This window comes from Podarcis raffonei, chromosome 14, assembly GCF_027172205.1.
Source record: "Podarcis raffonei isolate rPodRaf1 chromosome 14, rPodRaf1.pri, whole genome shotgun sequence".
Classification (NCBI taxonomy): domain Eukaryota; kingdom Metazoa; phylum Chordata; class Lepidosauria; order Squamata; family Lacertidae; genus Podarcis; species Podarcis raffonei.
In genome coordinates this window covers 1326326-1351309 of record NC_070615.1, presented here as the reverse complement: position 1 = coordinate 1351309, position 24984 = coordinate 1326326, and positions in this window count along the sequence as shown.

Sequence of the window (24984 nt, the reverse complement as noted above, 5' to 3'; positions counted from 1 at the left end):
CTTCTGGGTGGAGCGATGCTCTCTCTTCAGCTGCCAATTCAGCCTAATCCAAATCACGAAAGTCTTCGATCTCTTCCCCGACCTAATCCACCGTACAGCTACAGAGATCTCAAGCCCCCCAAAAGAATAAAAAAGGCAAAATAAAAAATAAAATCCACAGAGTCGCCAAAGGAATGACACATCAAAATTCTCTGGAGGCCGCCAGGTTTTCCGGGTCTCCTTGAGCTTCTACAAGTTAGAGAGATCTTTAAAATCCCTCCCAGAAATATCGCCAGGACTGGAGAGACTAGATACTGTTTTTCTGATCTTTCTTCCTCCGTTTCAAGGTTGCGACGTATCAAAGTTAAATAGTTACTTTCGGCTGAGCCGGCGGTGTTCCCCCTTTCACAACACACTCAAACCACTTCTCAATTCAATTTTAAGATTATTATTCTGCTGCAAATATTGTGTCCATAAAGTTCTTTCACCAGCTATTTCCTTCCCTCCCCAGCGGGTTAGAGAGTGTTCGTAAATAAATCAGTTATTGTCCGTTTGCAGCGGAAAACTCACGTATTTTCGTTTTTGTAGTAGAAAGCTTACTGCGCCATTCTCACGCTAGCAGAGAGACAGACTCCCTTTTTACATCTCCTCTGTCTTCAAATCTGATTGTCACCAAATAATTCCAAATTTATTCCTGCTTGCTTTGGATTGTCCTTTTATATTGGGAAATCAGCTGCCTTTTGCCAACGGAACTCGAGGCTTCGCTTAACAGGAGTAGCGATTAGTCCCTCTATGCACCCGTGCCTCTATCCCCCTGGGCATCCGATCCTTTTTACAGGATCTTTAGCCCTGGGAGAGATAAGCCAGGGGTGCCGCTGGGTCCCCAGCACCCAAAACTCCCTTTTGGGGGTTTTTCCGGAGCTCACAGCGCCTTTGTGAAGCTCCAATCTCCTGTTAAACTTGGATTTTCCCAGAGAGGCTAAATCTACGTCCGTAATGGCTCCTGCAGCCAACCAGAAGTCCCCTTTTAAAATTATTTTAACCACTCTTGCAAGCCTGAGCTCATTCTAGGCTTTGGCCTACCTGACTTTCTCCCTGCAACTGTTCCCCCTTTATTCTATTTCTTATACATTCTAATAATAATAATAATAATAATAATAATAATAATTTATTATTTGTACCCCGCCCATCTAGCTGGGCTTCCCCAGCCACGCTGGGCAGCTTCCAAAAAAAATATTAAAATACTCTAATACATCAAACATTAAAAGCTTCCCTGAACAGGGCTGCCTTCAGATGTCTTCTAAAAGTCTGGTAGTTGTTGTTCTCTTTGACATCTGGTGGGAGGGCATTCCATAGGGAGGGCGCCACTACCGAGAAGGCCCTCTGCCTGGTTCCCTGTAGCTTTGCTTCTCGCAGTGAGGGAACCGCCAGAAGGCCCTTGGAGCTGGACCTCAGTGTCCGGGTAGAACGATGGGGGTGGAGATGCTCCTTCAGGTATACAGGACCAAGGCTGTTTAGGGCTTTAAAGGTCAGCACCAATACTTTGAATTGTGCTCGGAAACGTACTGGGAGCCAATGTAGGTCTTTCAAGACCGGTGTTATGTGGTCCCGGCGGCCACTCCCAGTCACCAGTCTAGCTGCCGCATTCTGGATTAGTTGTAGTTTCCGGGTCACCTTCAAAGGTAGCCCCACGTAGAGCGCATTGCAGTAGTTCAAGCGGGAGATAACCAGAGCATGCACCACTCTGGCGAGGCAGTCCACAGGCAGATAGGGTCTCAGCCTGCGTACCAGATGGAGCTGGTAAACAGCTGCCCTGGACACAGATTTGACCTGTGCCTCCATGGACAGCTGCGAGTCCAAAATGACTCCCAGGCTGCGCACCTGGTCCTTCAGGATGCCCCATTCAGGACCAGGGAATCCTCCACACCTGCCCACCTCCTGTCCCCCAAGAACAGTACTTCTGTCTTGTCAGGATTCAACCTCAATCTGTTAGCCGCCATCCAACCTCCAACCGCCTCCAGACACTCACACAGGACCTTCACCGCCTTCACTGGTTCTGATTTGAAAAGAGGGGTAGAGCTGGGTATCATCCGCATACTGATGAACACCCAGCCCAAACCCTCTGATGATCTCTCCCAGCGGCTGCATATAGATGTTGAAAAGCACGGGGGAGAGCACGGAACCCTGAGACACCCCACAATTGAGAGCCATAGGGTCTGAACACTCATCCCCCACCACCACTTTCTGAACACAGCCCAGGAGAAAGGAGCGGAACCACTGTATGACAGTGCCCCCAGCTCCCAGCCCCTCAAGACGGTCCAGAAGGATGTTATGGTCGATGGTATCAAACGCTGCTGAGAGATCCAGCAGAACTAGGAAACAGCTCTCACCTTTGTCCCTAGCCCACCGGAGATCATCAATCAGTGCGACCAAGGCAGTTTCAGTCCCATGATGAGGCCTGAATCCCAACTGGAAGGGATCCAAATGGTCCGCTTCTTCCAGGCGTGCCTGGAGTTGTTCAGCTCAATCACCTTGCCCAAGAATGGAAGATTTGAGACTGGGCGATAGTTGGCCATCGTGGCCGCATCTAAAGTTGGTTTTTTAAGAAGCGGTTTAATAACCGCCTCTTTCAGCAGGTCTGGGAAGGCTCCCTCACGGAGGGAAGCATTCACCACCCCACGAAGCCCATCACCCAGTCCTTCCTGGCTAGCTTTTATAAGCCAGGATGGGCAAGGATCAAGGAGACAGGTGGTTGGTTTCACTCGTCCAAGCAGCCTGTCCACATCCTCGGGGGTAACAGATTGGAATTGATCCCACACAACTTGACTAGACAGGACTCTAGCACTCTCCCGCCCCGGCCCTGCTCCCACGGTGGAGTCTACCTCTTCTTGAATCTGAGCGACTTTATCTGCAAAAAACTTTGCAAAATCATTGCAGGAGATCATGTGGCCTATATTGGGCCCTGATGGAGCAGGTGGTTCCGCTAAATTGCGAACCTGAAAGAGTCTCCTGCTGCTGTTTTCCACAGATGCAATAGAGGCGGTGAAGAAAGTCTTCTTCGCCGTCGCTATCGCCACATGGTAGGCTCGACATTGAGCTCTAACCCGTGTCCGGTCAGATTCAGAATGGGTTATCCGCCACCGGCGCTCTAGCCGTCTCAATGATTGTTTCATTGCCCTCAGATCCATGGAAAAACACGGGGCTGTCCGGGCTCCATGCAATCAGAGAGGGCACTTCGGAGCCAAACAGTCAATAGCCCTGGTTAACTCCACATTCCAGCGGGCCACCAGGGAATCAGCTGAAAGGCCATCAACATGGGATAAAACATCCCCTACCACTCTCTGGAATCCATTTGGATCCATTAAGTTGTGGGGGCGGACCATCTGAATCGGTCCCACCTCCCTGCAGAGGGGAAGGGTCACAGAGAAGTCCAGTTGCACCAGGAAGTGATCTGACCATGGCACTTCTTTCGTTTCGCTTTTACTTAGTGTCAGATCACCAACATCCATAGAGGTAAACACCAGGTCCAAGGCATGTCCGTGGCTATGGGTTGGGCCAGACTTATTCAGGGACAGCCCCATGGAGGCCATGCTTTCCACGAAGTCCCAAGCAGCCCCTTGTAAGGTTGTGTCGGCATGGATGTTAAAATCCCCTAGGACAACCAAACTAGGTGTCTCCAGGAGAACATCCGCCACAACCTGAAGCAGCTTGGGCAGGGAATCCTTGGTGCAGCGGGGAGGTCAGTACACCAAAAGGAATCCTGTACTGCCTCTATTGCCCAACTTCCAGAACATGCACTCAGAAAACTGGGTTTTGCCAATAGGACTCCTGGTGCAGACTAATGACTTCCTAAAAATCACTGCAACCCCCCCTCCCCGCCCACAAGGCCTGGGTTGCTGTGCGTAAGAGAAACCCGGTGGACAAGCAGCGGCAAGGACAGGCCCATCTGCTTCATCCAACCAAGTCTCTGTTACACATGCCAGGTCAAATCCTCCATCCACAATCAAGTCATGGATCACAGTGGTTTTATGGATCATTGACCTGGCATTGCACAGCAGCACCTTCAGGACGTGTGGGATGTCAGAAATCAAGCCTTTATCAGGAGAAACTGGCAACTCTCCCAGGCACCCGGCTTGATTCCCTGTTGACCTCCCTGGCTGCATTCCCCAGCAAGATCCAGGCTAGGTCTCGATAGGCGATTCTTCTCAAACATGGGAAGAACACACACCCTCTTTCCTGCCCCCCCCGGCAGGGGAAAGATAGACAGAAACGTATTTACATGCCTTTATTTCTGTCTTTGCAGCATTACAAAAAACATGACTGCTCTCTTCAAGCTCCAGCAGTCTAGTGACAAACACTTCCTGTACTTCCTGTACAGCTCATATTACACTCTGAGCTAATTCTGGTGCTTCGCACTGTGAAATGACTGTCCCTCTGTTTCCCACGGACAGTCCCAACATTCGCATCATGTTTTGTTTTCAAGCTAGCACTTTGCAGCAGCATTGTATCCATATTGTAACATACTCCCCCATATGAATCAATGTGCGCTGCGAACATAGCTTGATCCAGAGAAGAAAACAAACAGTTGTTATACATATAACACTCCCCTGTTGTTTCAGTTCCACCCTTGGAACTACCCGCCACTGGTTTCCCCAGTGTACCTCTCTGGTTGTCTGACTTCCAAGGAATGAGTGCATCTGCATTACCTTGGCTAGGGAATGTAGTGTTACATTTAGAAACTCCCTGTTGTGTCTTTGTCTCTGACTTAGACACAGCTTCAACCTGTCTTGAGTTGTCAACAATAGTAACACATGCTACTGCTGAGTTAGCAAACTCTTTTGAATACCTCTTGGGTGGTACACCCTTTGTAACTCTCTCGGACCTGCGTATGAGGTGCTGATCCTCTCTGCTCACTGGTTCAGTCTCAGGACTTTTTGGAGAACCAGTTCCAATAGTAAACAGTGGTTCATCCTTCACCTGTGAAGGTCTAGCCATTGTGTGAGATTTCCTCTCAATGACTGTGTCAACTGAGCTCTTTGAGCTATCACTGTCACTCTCAGTACCACTGTAATCAGTAAAATCATCATCATCATCTGAATTGTCCTCAGTGGGAAATGTGTGAACAATTACTCTCTCCTGTTCAGGAGCACTCTCTAGAAATTTTGTGAGAATCACCTGACCAGATTCAGACAAAATTACTCTGTAGAGACCCTTTTCATAACCCACAAAAATGCCTCTGGCATTCTTTACTCCACCTGGAGCTTCAGTCAAGACATGAGATCCAAAAACCTTAAAATGGGCAACAGAAGGTTTTCTATGAAATAGCTTTTCAAAAGGAGAACATCCCAAACCTTTTGAAACCTTTCTCAACCAAGAGTAACAAAAACACAATAACGATTCCGCCCAATACTCATGTGGCAAATGTGAACTCAGCAATTGAGCCTTCATCCCATTTTGCAATTCTTTGTTCACTTGCACACAGACACTTTTGTTCCATGCACCTGCTGAAACAGCAACCTTGTGTCTTATCCCTTTCTTATCCAGGAAATCCTGAAAATCCTGTAAAAGAAAAACTGGCTTTTCATCTGTGAAAAGACAATCAATGTTAGCATCATGAACATTCTTAACCTTGTCACAAAACTCTTTAAACGTTTCTAAGGCTTCTTGTGGTTTCTGTATATCCACACATAATGAGAGAATTAATCCACACACACAAGATAATATCTTGCATTGCCTCTAGATGGTGCTAGAGGACCAATCACATCAGTATACACTCGCTGAAAACAGTCCATCTTTCTCTCTGGCAGAAAGATACAGCTCTCCATCTTTGAAGATTTTGCAGCTTTCTCTATCATAGGACAAAGTCAGTCCTTTCTTTGTGATCTGCGAAACACTCAGCAGATTGAACTTTAAATCAGGAACCAAATACACATTGTTGATAGTCAAGTTCAGACTTTCAAGCTTCAAGCTCCTGGCCATTGGCCTGTTTCACAGTGAAACTTTGCTTCTTAAACGTTGAAAACAGTCCTCGGCGCGACGTCATGTGTTGTGTGCAACCCGTGTCCAAAACAAAAGCGTTTTCCACTGCTGGTGTGGCTTTTAGTGACATCAAAGCCATAGCTGGTTCCACCTGGGACTGGGTGCGACTTTTGCCTGACGCCTCAGGCTTTGCAGAGCTCCCCTTAGCTCCTTTCTGTTGACGTGACTTCTTACAATTCCGCTGAAGATGCCCAGTCTGTCCACAATTGAAACAACAAACAGTGTTCAGAGCTTCAGCTTGCTCTTTCCTTGCAATGGCAGTGGGAGCGCTATAACTCTGAGCCTCACTCCTCCTGTCAGCAACATCCGTTGCAGCAAGAACAGGAACATCAACAGCAACAGCAGCAACAGTTCCTTCACTCCCCCTTTTGGGGTCAAAGCTCTCCTCAGCTTTCGATAAGCTTTCAGGAATTTGACCAGCGCCATCTTGGCTCTCCCCTTCTGGGGTAGTCAACTTTCGGCTCTTGCTTCTCACTCCAGCTTCACAAGCGTTTCGGAGCTTCTGAGAGAACAAAGCCATCTCAATCTCAAGCCTCAGCTTTCAGCAGTGAGCTTGTAAAATCCAAGAGCTGGCTGTTTACTCCTTGCACCTGGCAGCTAAATGCAGGCTGCTTTGGAAGTCCCTCCAAGAGCAGTGAGATAGCAGATAAAACAAACGCTGTTTTCCCAGCGTTTTTCCAGCCTCTCACTTTGCCAGCCTCACTTCCGTGTTGGCTAGTAACTTTCCACTTCCTTTTCAAGCTAACTATCTCCGAAGTAGCTGAAAAGACTGACGTCTCGTTGCTTAGCAACTGGACATTCCAGGCTTGAGCAGCAAACCTTATCAGTCCCAGGAATGCGAAGAATGTGGCTCTCTCTCAGTGCTGTTTTTTTATCCAAAAAGCAGCTTTTGTGAACCAGAGAAGATTCAATCTGTGTTCACTCTTTTAGCCCATAAAATCAGCATACCTTAGGGGTTCCGTTGCTCCTGGCTTATCAGCAAAAAACGTCTGCTTCGGTGCTCAGCCGTTCTTTGTGGCCTCCATCCGCACGCTACCACAACTTCATTTATCTCCTTGCAGAGGATGAATACGATCCATCAACCTCTCATGCTGCTTTCATGTAGCAGAAACGATCGGCTCTCATGCTACCAGATGTCGGAAATCAAGCCTTTATCAGGAGAAACTGGCAACTCTCCCAGGCACCCGGCTTGATTCCCTGTTGACCTCCCTGGCTGCATTCCCCAGCAAGATCCAGGCTAGGTCTCGATAGGCGATTCTTCTCAAACGTGGGAAGAACACCCCCCCCTCTTTCCTGCCCCCTCCCTGGCAGGGGAAAGAGATAGACAGAAACGTATTTACATGCCTTTATTTCTGTCTTTGCAGCATTACAAAAAACATGACTGCTCTCTTCAAGCTCCAGCAGTCTAGTGACAAACACTTCCTGTACTTCCTGTACAGCTCATATTACACTCTGAGCTAATTCCGGTGCTTCGCACTGTGAAATGACTGTCCCTCTGTTTCCCACGGACAGTCCCAACATTCGCATCATGTTTTGTTTTCAAGCTAGCACTTTGTAGCAGCATTGCATCCATATCGTAACATGGGTATCCCTTGCTGATTCCAGTATCCGTCCGGTCAGGACCAGACCTGGAGGCAGGGATAGTCCTCAAGCAATGACTAAGCCTGCTTCCTTGGTAATGACATGGTCTGGTCTTAGCGTAACTACCCGGGATCACTGAGATTGGTTGTCCCAGTGCATCCCCCCTGTGGAACCTGCCCCAGCCATTTTGATTGCTGGGACCCACTCCCAGGCAGCCCTGAGCCCTGAGCCCTCCCCTTAAAATCAAAATAAAACCTATACAAAAAAACCCAACAGAACAATAAAACAAAAACAAACAAACAAAAAACAGAGAAAGTTACAAACACAACGTATTTAAATTAAATTAACTTAAATTAAACAAATTCCCACATCCAAGTAAACACCCACCCCACCCCACACACCCGAGGCCTCCTTGGAGGCTTATAAGCTGCGGTGGTGAGTATGGGGCCCGCCCCCAGGCCCAAGGTGGAAAATGGGCTTCAAGGGGGAGCGGTCCTCCCCACAACTCACAGCAAAGCGGCAGCAGCAATGTCCCGAGGCCTCCTTGGAGCCTTATATGCTGTGGTGGAGTATGGGGCCCGCCCCCAAGCCCAAGGTGGAAAATGGACTTCAAGGGGGAGCGGTCCTCCCCACAAACTCACGGCAGACCGGCAGCAGCTTCTTATGCTGCCACAATGGTTTCTTTAGATGTCTCCCACTTTCTTTCTTTTTGGAATTTTCTGCATTTCACCTTTAAGAAACTCCCATCCATCTTGGACTCTGAGAATTTCTGACCAGTAGCTACTTAAGTTTTTTGAAACTACCCTTAAAATTGAGTGCATGTCTTACTACACTCAGCTTTCCCTTGCCCGTGTAACATGAAACCCAAGAGAACATGATCACTTCCTCCCAAGTTTCCCAATACTTCCACTTCATCGATGAGCTCCTCCCTGTTGATGAGGACCAGGTCCAAGATAGATGATCCCCTCGTTGCTCCTTCCACAATCTGGGTAATGGAATTGTCAGAGAGGAAATGGAAGAATTAATTGAACCTTAAATTCTTGGCAGAGTTTGAGTCTCCCATAACTATTGCTCATTTTGGAATGTCTGGAAATCTGCTCTAGGAAGGCATCATACAAGTCTTCCATCTGGCTTGGAGGTCTATAGCAGACACCCACAGTAAGGTTACTGTTGTTTCTCTCTCCTACCTTTTTTAAAAAAATAATATTTTTTTATTACATTTTCTGTTTTACAATTTCAAATAAACATTTTACAAACTATAAAATATCCAATGATTTCCTTTCTTCTCTTCCCATGGTTCATTCTGGACATCTTACATCCCTGCATATTTTACTATAACCATTCAAATCAATTTTCCACTATTACATCCATCAATAATTATTTACTCTGTTGAATTTAACTTAATGCTGCCAGAGTTTTCCACTGTACAGTTATTTTCTATATATTCAAAAAATGTTTTTAAAATCTTCTTTAAACGTATGTTCTTCTTGCTGTCTTATTCTGTATGTTAAATCTGCAAGTTGTGCATATTCTGTCAACTTGAGTTGCCAGTCCTCTTTAGTTGGGACTTCGCTCACTTTCCATTTTGGGGCTAATAAAACATAAGCTGCAGTTGCTGTGTGCATGAATAACCTTTTCTGACACCTGGGAATTTCAGTCTGGGTTATCCCCAGCAGAAAGGACTCTGGCTTTTGGGGGAAAGTAATTTTAAACATTTTTTTAGTTCATTATAAATCATTTCCCAATACTCTTTTACATGTCCACCACATGTGAAAGAACATTCCATCCACCTCTTTACACTTCCAGCACATATCTGATTCTGTCTTGTAAATCTTACTCGGAGTTAGATACCATTTATGAATGATTTTCAGATAGTTCTCCTTCAAAGAATAACATGCTGTAAATTTCAAGTCGCTTTTCCAAAGTTTCTCCCAGAGGTTAAAATCTATGTTGTGTCCTATATTATTGCCCAGTGCATCATTGAGGCTTTAACTAGCTCTTGTTTTGTTTTGCATTCTAAAACAGGTTATACATTTTAGGCAAAAGTTTATCTTTGTTTTGCAGGAGTTCTTTTTCTGAATTGTGAACTTCGGTCCAAAAAACCATTCTTTCTATCTAATTAAAACATATCATATAACTGATGATATTGCAACTCTCTCCTACAATTTTACTCATATTCTCTCAAACTGCCTTCCATGCTCTAAGCCATGGATCTCTTCACAAGTATACAAATATTTTACATATAATTTTGCTACTCCTTCCTTCCTGTTTGGTCTATTCCTTTTGAACAAGTTATATCCCATAATTTCTACATTCCAGTCATGCATTTAATCCCACAAGGTTTTATTAATGCCTATTAGGTCATATTTGCCATCCTTGGGGTCCTTTCCAACTCTACAATTCTATGCCAGTAGTGGCTGGGGACAAGAGCAAAAGAGGGTGGAACAATTAATGTAAATTTAACTTTTGCACAGTAGGCCAGTTTGTTCTCTCATCCAGACAACCCAGAATTACTATCAGAGTTCAAGGATACATTCCACCTAGCCAAAACCACTGAAGGAAGATGTGAAGCCAGGCGGGTGAGATGATGTATCTGGGGAGGATCTAAGCCCTGAGGCGAGTTCCAAGTGTCAGTTAGAGAGACCTGCAGTACCACCACATTTCATAGAATCATAGAATCATAGAGTTGGAAGAGACCACAAGGGCCATCGAGTCCAACCCCTGCCAAGCAGGAAACACCATCAGAGCACTCCTGACATATGGTTGTCAAGCCTCTGCTTAAAGACCTCCAAAGAAGGAGACTCCACCACACTCCTTGGCAGCTAATTCCACTGTCGAACAGCTCTTACTGTCAGGAAGTTCTTCCTAATGTTTAGGTGGAATCTTCTTTCCTGCAGTTTGGATCCATTGCTCTGTGTCCGCTTCTCTGGAGCAGCAGAAAACAACCTTTCTCCCTCCTCTATGTGACATCCTTTTATATATTTGAACATGGCTATCATATCACCCCTTAACCTCCTTTTCTCCAGGCTAAACATGCCCAGCTCCCTTAGCCGTTCCTCATAAGGCATCGTTTCCAGGCCTTTGACCATTTTGGTTGCCCTCCTCTGGACACGTTCCAGTTTGTCAGTGTCCTTCTTGAACTGTGGTGCCCAGAACTGGACACAGTACTCCAGGTGAGGTCTGACCAGAGCAGAATACAGTGGCACTATTACTTCCCTTGATCTAGATGCTGTACTCCTATTGATGCAGCCCAGAATTGCATTGGCTTTTTTAGCTGCCGCGTCACACTGTTGGCTCATGTCAAGTTTGTGGTCAACCAAGACTCCTAGATCCTTTTCACATGTACTGCTCTCAAGCCAGGTGTCACCCATCTTGTATTTGTGCCTCTCATTTTTTTTTGCCCAAGTGCAATACTTTACATTTCTCCCTGTTAAAATTCATCTTGTTTGTTTTGGCCCAGTTCTCTAATCTGTCAAGGTCGTTTTGAAGTGTGATCCTGTCCTCTGGGGTGTTAGCCACCCCTCCCAGTTTGGTGTCATCTGCAAATTTGATCAGGATGCCCTTGAGTCCATCATCCAAGTCGTTGATAAAGATGTTGAATAAGACCGGGCCCAAGACAGAACCCTGTGGCACCCCACTAGTCACTCTTCTCCAGGATGAAGAGGAACCATTGATGAGCACCCTTTGGGTTCGGTCAGTCAGCCAGTTACAAATCCACTGAGTGGTAGCAAAGTCAAGACCGCATTTTACCAGCTTCTTTACAAGAATATCATGGGGCACCTTGTCAAATGCCTTGCTGAAATCAAGGTAGGCTACATCCACTGCGTTCCCTTCATCTACCAGGCTTGTAATTCTGTCAAAAAACAAGATCAGGTTAGTCTGACATGACTTATTTTTCAGAAATCCATGCTGACTATTGGTGATCACAGCATTCCTTTCTAGGTGCTCACAGACTGTTTGCTTAATGATCTGCTCCAGAATCTTCCCTGGTATTGATGTCAGACTGACTGGGCGGTAATTATTTGGGTCCTCTCTTTTCCCCTTTTTGAAAATAGGGACAACATTTGCCCTCCTCCAGTCTGCCAGGACTTCGCCTGTTCTCCAGGAATTCTCAAAGATGACTGCCAGTGGTTCTGAGATCACATCTGCCAGTTCTCTTAATACTCTTGGATGCAGTTCATCTGGCCCTGGAGACTTGAATACATCTAGACTAGCCAAGTATTCTTGTACTATCTCCTTAGTTATTCTGGGCTGTGTTTCCTCTGCTGAATCCTTTGCTCCAAATTCTTCAGGTCGGGCATTGTTTTCTTTATCGGAGAAGACTGAGGCAAAGAAGGCATTGAGGAGTTCAGCCCTTTCTGTGTCCCCTGTTTGCATTTCACCATCTTCTCTTCTGAGTGACCCCACGGTTTCTTTGTTCTTCCTTTTGCTACGAACATACCCATAAAAGCCTTTTTTGTTGCTTTTAACCTCTCTAGCAAGCCTGAGTTCATTCTGTGCTTTAGCTTTTCTGACTTTGTGTCTACACGTGCTGGCTATTTGTTTGAATTCCTCTTTGGTGGTTTCCCCCCTTTTCCATTTTTTGTACACATCCTTTTTTAATCTTAACTCAGTTAAAAGTTCTTTAGATAACCACCTTGGCTTCTTTAGGCACCTTCCATGTTTCCGCCTCATTGGTATTGCCTGAAGTTGTGCTTTTACTATCTCCCTCTTAACAAACTCCCAGCCATCATGAACTCCCTTTCCTTTTAGTATTACTGTCCATGGGATCTCACCCAGCACTTCCCTAAGTTTTATGAAGTCGGCTTTCTTAAAAGTCAAGAAATTGAGTCCTAGTATGCTTGGCTGCTCCTTTCCACTGTATAGTAAACTTCAGAAGAGCATGATCACTCGCGCCTAATGATCCTTCCACTTCTACCCCACTAACCAGGTCATCAACATTGGTTAGGACCAGATCTAAAATGGCTGTTCCTCTTGTTGCTTCTCCCACTTTCTGGACAATGAAGTTGTCTGCAAGGCCAGTGAGGAATCTGTTTGACCTTATGCTCTTGGCTGAGTTTGACATCCAACAAATATCCGGGTAATTGAAGTCCCCATTACTACTATCTCCCTTCCTTTTGCATGCTTGGCCATCTGTTCCAGGAAGGCATCATCTATGTCCTCCGTTTGGCTTGGGGATCTATAGTAAACTCCCACAATGAGGTCACTGTTATTCTTCTCTCCCTTAATTTTGACCCAAATGCTCTCACTTTGGCTTTGAGGTTCTAAATCTTGGATCTCTTCACAGGTATAAACATCCCTGACATATAACGCCACTCCTCCTCCTTTCTTGTCTGGTCTGTTTCTCTGAAATAGATTGTATCCCTCCATTATTACATTCCAATCGTGGGACTTATCCCACCAGGTTTCAGTGATGCCTATTATTTCATATTTAGTTTGCTGTACCAAGAGCTCAAGTTCATCTTGTTTATTTCCCATGTTTTGCGCATTAGTGTACAGACATTGAAGTCCATTAATCATTCCCCCGTGTCTCTTATTTAAGGATTTTTTCCTCCCACCACTAGGTCTGCGTGCTGTTTGCTCCATTTGGTCTATGACATTTAGATGATCATCTTCATCAATTGATAGACATTTGGCCTCGGGGCCTGAGGTTCTCCACTCCTGAAATATAACATGTCTAAAATACAAGGGTATATATTTAGCTAAATTCTTCTCAGAGTAAACCTACTGAAATTAATAGTTGATAGTTAGCTATGTACATTAATTTCAATGGGCCTACTCTGAATAGGCTTAATGTTGGATACAACTCGCAAGATTTTTAAAAATACAAATGTATAAAAATTATAATCAGTCTAAGGTCCCGTAGCAGAGATAAAAAAATTTTAAGCACCAAGTTCTTCTATGTAAATTACACTGTAACAATTGAGTGTTGAAGTATCACAATGACAACTGCTGTGAGTTCTGGGCCTTGATGAGCAATTCTGAGGTTATCCAGGAGTCTGGTATCAGGACAGACAAGTTCAGAGTGGAGGGCAAGTCAGGAAACTGGTTTGAAGAACAAGCCAGGACGGAAGAATAAGCAAGGACGCAGGAACACACCAGGGCGCAACTAAAACTGGAAGCCCACTTATGTTCAGAAAGAGTCAATGGCCCACATGGGTGGATGGAATTCACTGGGGGCCTGAAGGTACTTCACTGGGTTGTTGCCACCTGCATTCATGGACCAGCTGTCATCAGAATCCAGACACTCCTGACATTCTTCATTTCAAGTTTAAATGTTAGCTCAACTCTAGCATCCATTTTCAAGGAACAAGAGAAGAAGTGAAGGCTCACACAGATTTACCAGTCAACATTATATGAAAAAATCCTACTTGGGAATTCCTTCTTTGATTTTCTGTCGTTAAGGGTGGGAAATCAATGAACTGTATACCTGTATAGGAGAAAAAACTGCTATTGCTTTTTTGTTACTAGGATGGATGTATATATATATATTCCATATTTCCATTTCTTTCATATATATATATACATATATATATATATATGAATATATATATATATATCTGAATGAATGAAATAGGAGAGAGGAAAGGATTATGGCTGTGAGTTAATAAAAATGTAAACAGGTGTGGATCTTCTGGCAGAACTGGGACAAAGTCAATGAAACATCTCCTCTTTCTCTCTCCCAAAGTGAAATTTCTGCTTGTAAAATGACAGTGCTGCCCCTGTAATCCAAAAGCCTCAAGAAATAACTGGTAAACTCTTGGTGCCTTCAGCAGAAACTCTGCCTAAGGATTTCCCATATGGTGTTTGCCATTTAAATGCAACCTTTAATATTTGATGAATAACTTGTTGCAAGCATATATTTTAATACATTTTAATACCAATGGACATCATGACCAAATATTCATTAGCCTCAGATGCTGTTTTAAAATATCTGCTTCTCACTTAATTATTTGGTCCAACGGGTTTACATTATTTCTGAACCCTTCAGGCGGTGGTATCAAATCTATGATACTGGATTAAAAGTTTCCCGTTTAACAACAGGATGCTTTTGTGAGGCATACAATGCAGTAGAATGGGCTTATCATTTAATTTGAGGATTTGAGAATTGCAAATTAGAATGGCAGCCCAAACTGCAACCCAGTTGAGACGGGTTGTTAGTTTTTACCTTTCGTTGGGACTGGTTTATAAACAGGGCTGTTGCATAAGAGGCCAGTGGTGAGTCACCCACTTCCTCCTCACTTTCCCCCCTCCTGCCCGGTCCCATGACTGATCATTCTGGGCCCAGGAGGCAGAGCAGAAGGCAAGCAAAGGATGCTGCTTCATCTCCTCATTCAAGTCCATACCCTCCAACATTTCTCCAATGAAAATGTTAGTATGTTCCTAACAAAAAGTGGGACATTCCAGAATCAAATCAGAAATTGGCATGGCTTCTCTAAATCAGGGATGTCCCTGGAAACTTGGGACACTTGAAGGGTCTGCAAGTTCGCAGCTGGCATGCTCAGAGAAGACAGATGGTCAGACCCTGACAACCAAGAGCAAGAAGAGGAGCCCAGGAGGCTCCAGGGCTGGCAGTAGAATCATAGACTCACAGCGGTGTAGATTTGGAAGGGGCCCCAAGGGTCATCTAGTCCAAATCCCCTCCAAGGCAGGATGGCCATCCAACCTTCTTAGAGACCTCCATGGATGGAGGGTCCAATGAAGAAGAGTAGGAATCATAAAACCCACTGACAAATACCCCTTCCTCTTGGTTCATGTGGGAACCAATGACACTGCAAGCAATAGCCTCCAGAAGATCAAAAGAGATTACGAGGCTCTGGGCAGGAAATTGAAGCAATTAAATGCACAAATTGTCATCTCATCTGTCCTCCCAGTTGAACGACGTGGCCCAGGGAGAGAGGGAAAAATAGTGGAAGTGAACAACTGGCTTCGCAAATGGTGTAAACAGGAACGGTTTGGATTCTTAGATCACGGAATGCAGTTTCTTGAAGATGGACTTCTGGCAAGCGATGGGCTGCACCTCACAACGGTTGGTAGGAATGTTTTTGCAAAAAATCTCAGAAACCTCATCAGGAGGGCTTTAAACTGACTAATGTGGGGGAGGGAGACAGTGCTCCTGAAGGTAGGAGTCTATCAATTGATGAAGATGATCATCCAAATGTCATAGACCGAATGGAGCAAACAGCACGCAGACCTAGTGGTGGGAGGAAAAAATCCTTAAATAAGAGACACGGGGGAATGATTAATGGACTTCAATGTCTGTACACTAATGCGCAAAGTATGGGAAATAAACAAGATGAGCTTGAGCTCTTGGTACAGCAAACTAAATATGACATAATAGGCATCACTGAAACCTGGTGGGATAAGTCCCACGATTGGAATGTAATAATGGAGGGATACAATCTATTTCAGAGAAACAGACCAGACAAGAAAGGAGGAGGAGTGGCGTTATATGTCAGGGATGTGTATACCTGTGAAGAGATCCAAGATTTAGAACCTCAAAGCCAAAGTGAGAGCATTTGGGTCAAAATTAAGGGAGAGAAGAATAACAGTGACCTCATTGTGGGAGTTTACTATAGATCCCCAAGCCAAACGGAGGACATAGATGATGCCTTCCTGGAACAGATGGCCAAGCATGCAAAAGGAAGGGAGATAGTAGTAATGGGGGACTTCAATTACCCGGATATTTGTTGGATGTCAAACTCAGCCAAGAGCATAAGGTCAAACAGATTCCTCACTGGCCTTGCAGACAACTTCATTGTCCAGAAAGTGGGAGAAGCTACAAGAGGAACAGCCATTTTAGATCTGGTCCTAACCAATGTTGATGACCTGGTTAGTGGGGTAGAAGTGGAAGGATCATTAGGCGTGAGTGATCATGCTCTTCTGAAGTTTACTATACAGCGGAAAGGAGCAGCCAAGCATACTAGGACTCAATTTCTCGACTTTAAGAAAGCCGACTTCATAAAACTTAGGGAAGTGCTGGGTGAGATCCCATGGACAGTAATACTAAAAGGAAAGGGAGTTCATGATGGCTGGGAGTTTGTTAAGAGGGAGATAGTAAAAGCACAACTTCAGGCAATACCAATGAGACGGAAACATGGAAGGTGCCTAAAGAAGCCAGGGTGGCTATCTAAAGAACTTTTAACTGAGTTAAGATTAAAAAAGGATGTGTACAAAAAATGGAAAAGGGGGGAAACCACCAAAGAGGAATTCAAACAAATAGCCAGCACGTGTAGACACAAAGTCAGAAAAGCTAAAGCACAGAATGAACTCAGGCTTGCTAGAGAGGTTAAAAGCAACAAAAAAGGCTTTTATGGGTATGTTCGTAGCAAAAGGAAGAACAAAGAAACAGTGGGGTCACTCAGAGGAGAAGATGGTGAAATGCAAACAGGGGACACAGAAAGGGCTGAACTCCTCAATGCCTTCTTTGCCTCAGTCTTCTCCGATAAAGAAAACAATGCCCGACCTGAAGAATTTGGAGCAAATGATTCAGCAGAGGAAACACAGCCCAGAATAACTAAGGAGATAGTACAAGAATACTTGGCTAGTCTAGATGTATTCAAGTCTCCAGGGCCAGATGAACTGCATCCAAGAGTATTAAAAGAACTGGCAGATGTGATTTCAGAACCACTGGCAGTCATCTTTGAGAATTCCTGGAGAACAGGCGAAGTCCCGGCAGACTGGAGGAGGGCAAATGTTGTCCCTATTTTCAAAAAGGGGAAAAGAGAGGACCCAAATAATTACCGCCCAGTCAGTCTGACATCAATACCAGGGAAGATTCTGGAGCAGTTCATTAAGCAAACAGTCTGTGAGCACCTGGAAAGGAATGCTGTGATCACCAATAGTCAGCATGGATTTCTGAAAAATAAGTCATGTCAGACTAACCTGATCTCGTTTTTTGACAGAATTACAAGCCTGGTAGATGAAGGGAACGCAGTGGATGTAGCCTACCTTGATTTCAGCAAGGCATTTGACAAGGTGCCCCATGATATTCTTGTAAAGAAGCTGGTAAAATGCGGTCTTGACTATGCTACCACTCAGTGGATTTGTAACTGGCTGACTGACCGAACCCAAAGGGTGCTCATCAATGGTTCCTCTTCATCCTGGAGAAGAGTGACTAGTGGGGTGCCACAGGGTTCTGTCTTGGGCCCGGTCTTATTCAACATCTTTATCAACGACTTGGATGATGGACTCAAGGGCATCCTGATCAAATTTGCAGATGACACCAAACTGGGAGGGGTGGCTAACACCCCAGAGGACAGGAACACACTTCAAAACGACCTTGACAGATTAGAGAACTGGGCCAAAACAAACAAGATGAATTTTAACAGGGAGAAATGTAAAGTATTGCACTTGGGCAAAAAAAAATGAGAGGCACAAATACAAGATGGGTGACACCTGGCTTGAGAGCACTACATGTGAAAAGGATCTAGGAGTCTTGGTTGACCACAAACTTGACATGAGCCAACAGTGTGACGCGGCAGCTAAAAAAGCCAATGCAATTCTGGGCTGCATCAATAGGAGTATAGCATCTAGATCAAGGGAAGTAATAGTGCCACTGTATTCTGCTCTGGTCAGACCTCACCTGGAGTACTGTGTCCAGTTCTGGGCACCACAGTTCAAGAAGGACATTGACAAACTGGAACGTGTCCAGAGGAGGGCAACCAAAATGGTCAAAGGCCTGGAAACGATGCCTTATGAGGAACGGCTAAGGGAGCTGGGCATGTTTAGCCTGGAGAAGAGGAGGTTAAGGGGTGATATGATAGCCATGTTCAAATATATAAAAGGATGTCACATAGAGGAGGGAGAAAGGTTGTTTTCTGCTGCTCCAGAGAAGCGGACACGGAGCAATGGATCCAAACTACAAGAAAGAAGATTCCACCTAAACATTAGGAAGAACTTCCTGACAGTAAGAGCTGTTCGACAGTGGAATTTGCTGCCAAGGAGTGTGGTGGAGTCTCCTTCTTTGGAGGTCTTTAAGCAGAGGCTTGACAACCATATGTCAGGAGTGCTCTGATGGTGTTTCCTGCTTGGCAGGGGGTTGGACTCGATGGCCCTTGTGGTCTCTTCCAACTCTATGATTCTATGATTCTATTCTATGATTCTAGGGAGGAGAAAATCTGTCAGTTTTGCTGTGATGGCTCCTGAGTGGGGGAGGCTGGCTGGGCCAGGAGAGAAAACAGGAGTGGCTGTCAGATGACCCCAAGGCTGGATCCAGTGGGCAGGAGTGGTCTCTATCTGAGCCCATGGAAGAGCATTCTGGAGGTTTAGTGAGGGAAACTCCCGTCCCTTCCTTTACTAAGAATATAATTCATATCATTATAATGTAGATAAACAAAATTGGTATCTTGGAGAGATGAACTCTGGCAAGCTCTCAGCTGCTAACGGTGCAAGTTTGGAACATATTTTGTCTTTCAGTAATATGCAGTGCTTACTTTTACAGCACTTAACAGAAAATTTGGCTGTGTTGATCTGTTCTTTCAGCAAGAGGTAGTTTAATCATAATAATTACAATGCAGTGCTCCCCCCCCCCCCCATTTTGCAGGATCATTCATCACCTGTGGAAGTGGAGGATTTTCAGAAAGTGATGTGACTGATAGCTAGTTATTACTATTACTATTACTACTAAGAATACTGCTGGGAACTGTGTTACAATCATGATGTTACCCTCAGTCCCATGGGACTATTCTTAATGTGGAATGCTGCAGGGCTGCACTCACTTAGGGTGCTTGCTAATGTTTATGAAGCTCTGCTGCTACTTGAGAGCAACAGAAAAGCTTTGCTACTAAAAAGAAAGGCTTTTGCCTTCTTCTGCCTCATATATATTCATTCACTCATTCTTAAACTTATTACTCATCCTTCCCCAGCAGGTCCAGCGGGGTGCATTAAAAAACAATTTGAAATTCAGTATTAAAATTCAGTAAAAATAAATTGTTGGCATCTGCCTGTCTTGAGAGATATTGGAATGTTCCTCTGGGAGTGAAGTCAAACTAGTACGTTAGCAGCACCAAAATGACCTCCCTGGGGCACAAGCCTGGGCAGCGTCCTGGGCTGCCCAGACAGCAAGACCCCCCCCCCCACTTCATTGATGTGGTCCAGAGGAAAGTTTCACAGCAGCTTGACTGCCGGAGTTGCGGGAAGGAGGCATACAAGGTGCCATCCAATCATGTCATAGGGAGTCCACTCTATAGCTTGCTGCTTGTGTGGGGTTTACTCCTTAGCCTTTTGTTCTCCTGAAAATATCCCGCAAGACAGTGAAGGTTTAGAATCAGAGTTTTCCTTCTCCTAAATGGGCTCCCTTCCCAGGTTGGCGAGCCCCATGTGCCCCTCACTTCCCTCTACTTTGCTCTGGAAGTCCGCACTGGCACACAGTACTGGCACGTCCCCTCCCCCAATCAAAGCCTCACACCCCCTTCCCAAAGCCTGAGAAGCTTCTACCTGGCTTAAGGAGGGAGGCGCAATGCTCTGGCAGGGTCTGAGAGCCCTCCCTTGTGTATTGAGTACCAGCACCTCCCTTGTGTAGTGAGTACCAGCACCATTTTTTCAGAAACTGCCTTCTTGACCATTGGACTTAGTAATGGTTTCATCTGCTCAGCCTGCTGGAGCCTGCCTTCACATGCAGGAGAAGGAATAGGGTGAGTCCTAAAAACACATGTCTAATGTGTTGAAGGTCAAGGGTTAAGAGGTGCCTTTGCCAAAAGCTGCACAAGTGGATGTGCCATGTGAAACTCTGTGGGGAGGAAATTTCACAACTTAGAGTAAGATACATAAAAGGAGAAAGTTCCCCGTTTGGAGAGCAGCTTTGGCCCTACCCTAAAAAATGATGAAATGAGTCTGAACCTAATACAGCTCTATCATGACGCAATGCTGAGATAGGACTCCAGGGCACAGATGGGGCTTCTCTGGTCTGTTCCAAATCTGGGAATAAAGGAAGTGGCCTTATGCCAAATCAGACGATTGGTTTGTCTCATTCAGTACTGTCTGTGCCAGAGTCCAGGGACAGCTATTGCGGCACCTGCCAGAGGTTGTGGACTATAATCCTCATAATCAAAACTGTTGCTGGTACTGGTGAACAAAGCCCTATAAAACTTGGGACCAGAATTCTTAATAAAACCCATCTCACCCCTTATATACCCAACTGATTTCCACATGTCTTATCAGGATGTTGATTCTGTACAATGTAAGAATTGGGCCTTTTAATGTCGTGGCAGCTACTCTTTGCAATGCCCTCCCCTTATGTACCAGCTGGGCACTCTCTCTGCTGCCTTTTGGGACCTACTGTTCAAAGAAGGCTTTTAAGAGGAGATCCTTATTCCAGTCTGCATCTGTACTGGAACTGTTTTTCTACATGGAATTGTCTTTAAATGCTCGTAATACATACAGAATTTAAAAAATGGTTTATATAGGAATTGTTCCAAATTGCTTTTACATTTGCTATGTTATTTGTTCACAGTCACTAAGTAATGTTATTTTTTAGTTATTTTTACTCTGTTTGGTACTATTTTGTATATTGAGACAAAGTTTATTTTTGAATGCTTGCCACTGATTGTAATAAAGAGATTGATGGGTTGGTTCAATTTGTTTTATGACATTATATTTCATATCGTTGTAACTTGCTCTGGGACCTTGTGGTGAAGGACAGGTAAGAAAGCAAATAATAAACAAATAAACAAATAACTCTGCAGCCGGCATGGTGAGGAAGGATGGGAGTTACAGCTCATGCCATTTGCCAGTCACCACATGGCCTGTTCCTGGTCTGCTATGACTGGCAACGTTTCCCCAGGATGTCAGACGGGGTCTTTCATGGTTCCACCAGGGATTGAGGCTGGAACCTCTGACAGCCAAGCCATGTGTTCTAACACTGAGCTTTACCTAAAAAAATAAAGCAAGGGAAGGGGGAAAATACATTCTTCATAGGAAACTGTCTCATACTGTTCACCTAGTATTGTCCATAATGACTGGCGATGATTCTCCAGGATTTCATACAGGGAAGATTTCCAGTCCCATGTGCAAGTGCCAGGGATTGAACATGGGCCTAGGCACCAGCTATGTGGGGCCCTGGGTGTCCGGGCACCCACAAATTATAAATGAAGCAGCCTCTTCTAACCAGGTGCCTTTGATATGTTCTAGGACTGCATCTCCCATCATCTGTGACCATTGACCATGTTGGCTGGGGAGCGGATGGGAATGGCAGCCCAAAACATCTGGAGGCACTAAGTTTGGGAAGGCTGATCCAAAGCCTTGGGGAAAGGGGAGCTGAGCACCTTTGGGCTTAGGCAGGGAAGGTTTCCAAAGCTAAAACCTAATATACATACGTTTGTATGCAATTTTGCCTAATGCACACAGTTTTGCAAAGCAATTTCCTTATAATTAGATGTGAATTAGGTAAGTTTGAAATCCATTAAGTTTGAGAGCAGCCCCTAAATTATGGAACTCCTTCCCCACAGGGGCACCTTCATTGTACAGCTTCCAGTGAATGCTAAAGATGCACCACTTTGCCCTAGTTTTTGACTCCTGAGATGTATATTTTCAGGACCCACTTCATTTCTGTGATTGTACGTTATTTTAAACTGCTTTTAATATTTTGTTTTAATGCAGCAACCTGCCCTGGGGCCTTAGGTTGAAGGTTGTTGTTGTTCCTAGCTCCATTTTGAATTTGAGTTTATTTGGGAGTTAGGGGCTGTTAAGGATAAATGTTTAATTGTACATGGAAATGGAAAATGATTATGTATCGCTAAAGGGAACCTGGAACATTTCGTTGAAACTAAGTGAGGCTCTCTGAGTGCCTAATAGGTTGATAATTAACAAAGAATGTATCTCTGCTGCTCTCTCACATGGTGTTTAACTTAGATCACATGGGAGGAGTATTCAGTTGCAAATCTCCATTTTGTGAGAGCTCAGCTTTGTTCTGTGTGTGCTAAAGAGGTCTTTCCTGGAAAGAACGCACCCTTGGACTGTAATGGAGTCTGCGTGAAGAGAAATAACTTTGATTTTAGTTCAGCTTGAAGTAACTTCATATGTCTAAGAAGTTCAGCCTGTGCTTGGACAAGTACATGATTTTGTGCAACTATTTGAATGCATCATTATTGTTGTAGGTCTGTTTTGGAACAAGTTCTGTTAGTAAAGCTTAGCAACCATATTTTTGGACTGGAAAAATTTTATTCCAAGAAGAATCAGTTTTTATTCATCCTATTGCTTACACATGAACAATATTAATAACTGCAATAGGGGCTTCTGCAAGCCTTGTGATACTCCCTCGCTTGTTTATGGATACCTCTACTTGTGTTAAGACCTACACTAAGAGAATTAGCTTGCTATTACAGTGGTACCTCGGGTTAAGTACTTAATTCGTTCCAGAAGTCCGTTCTTAACCTGAAACTGTTCTTAACCTGAAGCACCACTTTAGCTAATGGGGCCTCCTGCTGCCGCCACGCCTCCAGTGAATGATTTCTGTTCTCATCCTGAAGCAAAGTTCTTAACCCGAGGTACTATTTCTGGGTTAGCGGAGTCTGTAACCTGAAGCGTATGTGTCAGCGCTGCCCGAGGTCCCAGCTCACACAAGACCAACGCTGCTTCGTTCTTTAGTATAAAAGTCTTTATTGAAGTTCAGTTTCACTTCCACACGTGCAGCGTGCAACGCTACGTCTGTAACCTTAGACCGCCGAAGCTCCATCTGAATCTCCTCCCCCCTGACACCAGCTTAAGATTCTAGCCTTACTCCACCTCTTCATCTGTTCCTTCCTTCTCTGGGTCCGCCTGCTAGTCGGGGTCTCACCCTTCCTAGACTCTTCTGACGCTGAGTCCCCTGACTCTTCCCCCTCCCTCCTTCGGGCTTTAGGACCCGGCTCCCAATCCGGGTTTTCTGCTGTCCCGCGCTCCTGCACATTTGAACTTGGCACGCGCGCTCAGCCTCCCACTTTCCTTCTGACCGTTACACTTGTGTCACTGCTCCCTCCTTCGGGGAGGCTAGCTGGACCTGACCTCCCCTCCATTTCCCCACTTTCCGATGGGGGCGTGGTCAGCCCTGACTCATCTTCTCTCCCCGCTGGAGGAGAGGCTGCTCCTGACTCATGTGACTCTTCCCCCCCCACTGCGCTCTGGTGGGGGAGCTGGTCCTGATCTTCCGCTGCTCCCTTGGGAGTCCCCTCTGGCCCCTTGCTTCTGGTGCGTCCCCCCTGGGACCCCCCTTGCCCTTACCATAGGCGCCCCCTTCTGGGAATCTTCTGATTCGCTGGAGAAGCTCATGGAATCTCTCGGGTCACTGTCATATTCCCCTACGCTCCCCTCGGATTCCTCTCCTCCGCTCTCTATTTGCTCTCTCCCCAGAGCCTCCTGAGCCTCTGACAGTATGTAACCTGAAGTATACATAACCCTAGGTACCACTGTACTATATTCCTAGCAATATATAGTAATAACATCTGCCTCACAAGTGTGCATGCACACGAAAGCTCATACCAAGAACTAACTTAGTTGGTCTTTAAGGTGCTACTGGAAGGAAACAATTTTTTTGATCTGCCTCACAATTTGTTTTCAAAGGAATCCTGGTTTTAGCTGGATTAGCACACATTATTTACTCTCCCACTCTCACTTGGGATCCTTTTAATATTGTTCTGGTATTTGTAGTCAAATGTTACTCCTGCCTTCCATTAGCATGCAGAAGATGGAGTAAACAAAGTCATTTAATGCTGGTAAATAATAAATACAGCACATTTAGCAGTGATGTCACTGGCATGCCACAGGAATGCTTACATGGTTTTATTTCAGGACAGGAATGCCCAGAGAGAGACTTTCAGAAAAAGGTGGCCCATTTCTTTCCTCCATTTCTGTCAGAGGCAGCACAAAGAAAATTAAACTGTCTGCAGAAAATCAAGCCCCCAAGCTCCAGTTTCCTCTAAATGCTACATTTATAGTGGCAGTAGGTATAAGGAAGTGTGCATGTTTTCTGACTCACAATTGCTTGTTTCAAAAGACCATGCATGTGGTTAGAATGTATCTTTATCATGCCCCCCAAGGGATTAGCTCCTGCATGTCATCCTTAAATGCTAGGCTCAATTCCAAATCTCAAACTGTATTGGGCTGGGGGGATCTCAAACTGTATTGGGCTGGGGCGCAGGATCCAGGCTTAGGCTGAGTGGGCCCTGAGTGGGCCCTGGATTGTCCCAAGTGAGGGAGGGCCATCCAGGGCCTTCAGGGGGTGGGACATCAAGTGGGAAGGAGAGTCCAGGAGGTCCCTTGTAGGTCATGTGTTTGGGGAAGCAGCAAGCTATAGCATGACTGAACCTCCACTCACCAGCTGCTGAACAGAGGTTGCAATCCTGCAGCATGAGTTCAATTTGTTTTTATGATTCTGTTTTTTAAAAACCACCATGAAATTTCCAGGCCCCA